Source organism: Aethalodelphis obliquidens, unplaced genomic scaffold, assembly GCF_003676395.1.
Source record: "Aethalodelphis obliquidens isolate GAN/ISIS:26980383/991018 unplaced genomic scaffold, ASM367639v1 scaffold30, whole genome shotgun sequence".
NCBI classification, from domain to species: Eukaryota; Metazoa; Chordata; class Mammalia; order Artiodactyla; family Delphinidae; genus Aethalodelphis; species Aethalodelphis obliquidens.
Genome location: NW_020837974.1, coordinates 15,197,912 through 15,203,911, shown reverse-complemented (window position 1 = coordinate 15,203,911; position 6,000 = coordinate 15,197,912).

Sequence of the window (6,000 nt, the reverse complement as noted above, 5' to 3'; positions counted from 1 at the left end):
TAATTTGTAGCCCAAAGCATCCCAACAGATATAAACTCTGTCGTAAAAACTTGATATATAATTACATGACTTTTATGTGCCTCAGTTTCTTCATCTGCAAGATGGGGATAATAATATCTTCGTAGTATTTCTGTGAAGATTAGATGAGTTAACACATGCAAAGCACTTAGAGCTGTGCCTGGCACAGGGCAAATGCTCATACAATGTCAATTGTTGTTAGTGTTTTATTATTATTACTTTAAAATATAATATGTTATTATTACTGTGCATTAACTATTTGTTCTAAGTTCTTACAATATTCAATTTTCAAAATTAGGCATTTTTAGTTGTATTTTTGATATTTTCTATTTTTCACCTTAATGTAACATGATCAGAGAATATGGCGTGTATCATTTCTGCCTTTCTTTTTTTTTTGCCATGCCTCAAGGCTTGTGGGATTTTAGTTCCCCAACCAGGGATTGAACCCGGGCCATGGCAGTGAAAGCACCAAGTTCTAACCGCTGACTGGACCACCAGGAAATTCCCTATTTCTGCCCTTGTGTGGCATAAAATTGGAATGGTTTTCGCAAAATGTGCTTTAGTGCTTAAAAAAACTATATCCTATTTCTTTTTCTTTTTTTTTTTTTTTTTGCGGTACCTGGACCTCTCACTGTTGTGGCCTCTCCCGTTGCGGAGCGCAGGCTCAGCGGCCATGGCTCACGGGCCCAGCCGCTCCGCGGCATGTGGGATCTTCCTGGACCAGGGCACGACCCCGTGTCCCCTGCATTGGCAGGCAGACTCTCAACCACTGCGCCACCAGGGAAGCCCTATATCCTATTTCTGAAAGTTAATCTTCCACATATATCTATTAATGCTACCTTATTAGTTTTGTTCAGATCCATCACTTAAATCCTATATCTAGAACTGAATCTGAATTTGTTCTCCATTTCTACTTTCTAATGTTTCCAAGATGCACCTCTCCCTCCTGTGTTCTAACTGGACATGATTCCAGCTTTTTCTCAAATTCCAGTTTGTTTCTAGACTCAGTGCTTTAACTCTGAGACCTTTCTACTCTCTACCCTCAAAATAACCTTCATTATAAAGATTCTGCAAAAATAAACCCAGTCGGTGGCTTTTCTAACCCCACTGATGGGCCCCCTTTTAAACCCCACTTCCTCTTGCTCTGTCTGTGAGCAGGAAGTGTCTGAAACCAGATGTTCCTCTTTTCTGGACACTGTCAAATCCAGCCTCCTTCCCTCCCCTGACCATGGCCATGACACTCAGCTTTTGGCCACATGCTTGCTCCAGTTTTATGTTGCAATGGTTCTTACACTTTTCTATCCGCAGGGTAATTTTTTGAGAGTGAAAACCACTATGGAACCACCTACTATAGCTTACCTAGGCTTCGTTGGCATATTTATGGCCAGGAAAAGGAGTTTTTCAATGTGAACTAAGGAGCTGGGAGCGAGACCCGTCCTGCAATAATATCTTTGGTTCGTCTCTCCACTCCTTCCTTCTTTGCTCCCCAGACCAGTGGAAGTCATTTTTTGTCTTGCCCAGAGCTGAACTTTCCATTACTTATTTATTCAATTGGTATTTGCTAAGCTCCTTTAACATGGCATGTACCATGCTCAGTCCTGAGAATATAAATTGGGTAATTCAAAATTGTTGCCTTCACAGACTCACAGATATAGAGAACAAACTAGTGGTTACCAGTGGGGAGAAGGGGGAGGGGCGATATAAGGGTAGGGGAGTGGGAGGTACAAACTACTGGGCGTGAGATAGGCTCTAAGGATGAATTGTACAACACAGGGAATATAGCCAGCATTTTGTAGTGACTGTAAATGGAGTGTAACCTTTAAAGACTGTATAAAAAATAAAAATTAAAAAATTGCCTTCAATAAACAATAGTGGAAAAAATAACGTCTTAAACCCTTAACGAGATCCCAGTGTGAGGACTCTTAATAGAGCTGTATGGAAGACAGCCTGGGTCTGAGTAGGAAAATCAAAGCAGGCAGGAGTTTCTGAGGATGACAAAGAGAAGCAGAAGAAAGGCATTCTAGACATGTTCCATGGTAGGTTGAACTAGTTATCTAAAGCTTCATAACAAATGACCCCAGACTTAGTGGCTTAAAATAACAATGATCATTGTTGGTGGAAATGCAAAATGGTGCAGTCACTTTGTAAGACAGTTTGGTAATTTCTTACAAAACTAAACGTACTCTTACTGCGTGAATCCAGCAACCATGCACCTTGGTGTTCACCCAAAGGAGCTGAAAACTTACGTCCGCACAAAACCCTGCACGTGGACATTTACAGCAGTTTTATTCATAATTGCCAAAACTTGGAAGCAACCAAGATATTTTTCAGGAGAGGAATGGATAAATAAACTGTGGTACATCCAGACAACCGAATGTTATTCATCACGAGCAAGAAATGAGCTACCAAACCATGAAAAGACATGAAGAAACCTTACATTCATATTATTCAGTGAGAGAAGCCAGTCTGAAAAGGCTGCATACTGTATCATTCCAACTATATGACATTCTGGAAAAGGTAAAACTATGGAGACAGTAAAAATGTCACTGGTGGAGGATGTTGATGATTGGGGAGGCTATGCATATATGGGGGTAGGAGGTATATGGGAAATCTTCATACCTTCCCCTCAGTAGTTCTTTTCCACCAGGGTCTCTCTACAGGGTAGCTTGAGTGTCCTCACAGCATGGTGGGTGGCTTCCTCCAGCCTCCAGAGACAGAACCATCCAAGGGAGCAAGACAGAAGCTGAAATGCCTTGGGAGCCACACACCTTCACTTCTGCTCTCTTCTCTTGGTCACACAGGTCAGCCATGATTCAGCGTGGAAGGGGGGCTACACAAGGGTATGAATATTAGGATAGGAAGATTGTTAGGGGCCATCTTGGATGTTGGCTTCCATACAGGGCGCGCTAAGTGTAACTGGTATATTGTGCTTGGGCTATAAATGATTAGAAATGAATCAAAGGTATTTATGGACTAAATTGTCAGGGTCTAATGAGTATGGCTTTTAACTGTTGGTGATAAGAAATTATTGAAAGGTTTTGAAGAAGGCACCTAGAAGTCTGAACTCTCTCTTCTTATCCATATTATATGGCAAGAGCTTTCCAATATCTCCAAATAAACCCCCTGATGTTCTCTGCTTCTTCTTTGGGCTGTTCGATACCTCACATAGATTTACACACACTCTGTCCTTCAGTTTTGTGTTGGACTCCCTTTTAGAAACTGTCTGCGTCATATATCTACTTGGATACTCTTCCACTTTGTAAAACAAAATCTCTGAATCGGTTGGGATGCTTTTGGTTGCAAATGAAAAATTCAACTCAAAATGACTTAAGCAATGAAAAGAATTCATTGAGTCATACAGCTGGAAAGTCCAGAGGTAGAGAGGAGTTCAGCTGTGGTTTGATCCAGAGTTTCACATTTTCAAGTGGGATCTGGCTCTATTTCTGTGATGTGTTGGTTCATCCTCAGGTGGACTTTCTCCACAATAGCAAAAATGGCTCCAGTTGAGTCCAAGGTTTATATTGCACTGGAAAGAGCAAAAGCGTCTTTTTCCTCAGATCCACTGTGATTCGTCTGGTTTAGATCACATGCCCATACTTAAACCCATCACTGAAGTCAAGGGTCTGGAATATACAAATTGTCTTAGTTTAGTCCACATACTTCACCCTCAGACATAGTCCTTCAAATGGGAATTGAAAGTTGCTGAGAAGAGGGAAATTGGACGCAGAGAGGAAACCGCAAGTGTTTAACACAAAATCAAAATTGTGATGTGGTTCATCTAAACAACAGTCACGGAGCCCCAGTCAAAGATAATATTGGGCCCTGGGATAGAGCCATGAATTTGACACAATCCCAGCTCTCTAGTGAAGCAGAGTCTATTATTCCCTGAGAACATAAACTCTCTGAGGGTAGGGATTTTTTTTCCTTTCTTGTTCACATGTATATCTTTAGAGCCCAGAACAGCTCCTGGGACATAATAGGCATTCAGTAAATATCTGTTGAATGAATAGTCTGGGGGAAAGATAGATGTATATGTAATTCACCATACAATATAAGGTCCATTTCTGGTTCTAGGGACTTCGAGAGGATGGGGCTGTGATCTACTGCCTTACTCTTCCTGCTTTCCTCTTCCCTCTTCTGATTGTAGCTCCTCCAGGGTGAGAGACTGGGAGGAAAGAACTGGAGAGAGAACAGAGGGCTCCTCATGTGCCTGGCTGCCTATTGGCTGTCGGAGGTGCCCCTAATCTGACTCGTGTGCGGCTGGGTCCATCTCCTGCTCGTGGTCCTCAGGATCTGAGCTTCAAGGTGTTCCTGGGGGTGATATTTGGCTTTACCATGGCCCCCTTCTCTGCTGAGGAGCCCCTTGGAGGGGGTAATGCCTGCCTTCCTTGGCCTCTCCAGGCGTACCCATCCTCTAACCCTCGTTCCTTCATTTAGAACAACTAAGTCCCCGTTTCTCCCTGTTTCTTGATCTTATTTAAGCCACACGAAACTTTTCTGGAGGAAAGCTCTTATACGTGCAGCCTTTCTTTGAACCCCAAGGCCTGTAAAGCCCTGAATATGGAGGCCCTGAAGCTGGATGTGACAATAATGATACAGCATCAGATCAAGGATCAAGGTTACTTTGTCAAACCGGAGACGTTTCATCCAGAGGATGTTTAGTGTCGTGGCAATGATAACGTGGCAGAGAGAGCTAGTTGTCTCCTAGTATCTGTCTTCCTCTTTTTTCTTTACTAATTCAACTCCAAATTTTAACCATGCACATGGCTACTTAGAATAAAGACTATGTTTCCCAGGCTTCTTTGCCGCCGTGTGTGGTCATGTGACTAAGTTCTGGCCAATGAGATGGGAATGGAAATGACATGTGTAACTTTTGGGTCACACTCTTAAAGGAAAGAGTCACATCCACATTCTTTATTTTTCCTGCCAGCTGGAGGGTGGACATGGCGGTGGGCCATCTTTGATGGGCTGGATGAGAACAGTACCTTGGGATGACAAAGCAACTTGCTAGAAGGAGTCGGGCTTTCCAACACTGTGGAGCCTCTCTACCTCCCTGGACTGTCAGCAGGACAGTCTAGCTTAAGCCTCTAAGATTTTGGGTCCTATGACAGCAGTTGAACCTCACCCTCGACTAATACAAATTACCATTTGTTGGGCACATCCTATATGCCAGCCACTGTGCTAAGCTCTTCCACATACATTATTTAACTTAATCCTTACAAGTTTTTGATTGTTGTTACGTAGTGCATCAGTTGGGGCATTCTGGGCAAAAATAACAGAAACAGACTCTAGCTAACAAGTAAAAAGTGGAATTTACTGGAAGGAAATAGAGTGGCTTAAAGAATGGAAGAGAGGGTTGAAAAACACAGAGAGGACAGAAACCATGGCTTTGGAGGTCCTGCCAAGAGAGAAATAAACCAAACATTAGTTTTCTACCCTTGCATCACTGTGCTCAAAATTCAAATTAAACGTAGAGTCCACTTTGCCTAGCTTTGGGCAAGAGGCTACTCATTTAGTTAAGAAAAGGTAAGGCACCTTAACTTACCTTGACTTATTGCCTCACCAGGACTGTATACAATGGTGGGGAGGTAGCTGGCCAACAGGAAATTGACTGTTATTAGTAAAAGAAGGGGGGAATGAATGCTGAGTGGCCTAAAAACAACCAATGTCCACTATAAGTAACATGATCTCTAATTATATTATAAGGAAAATGAGGCTCAGAGAAGTGAGTTAACTTGCCCAAAGTCATACAGCTAGAAGAAAGCAGAGCTAGTAACTGAACCAAGGTCAACCGCCATACTCTTAACCATGACGCCATGTAGCTTCCAGTGATTGACTCTGACCAATGTTTATGTTTATGACCAACCTTTATGTTTCACTTTCCACAGAGCACTTCTGTGCCCAGTTGGCTTTCTGCTGACTGATGCTGCTTTGAAGAGGGTATAAAGATGGATCTAATGGGATCCCTTTTCCCTGTTGATT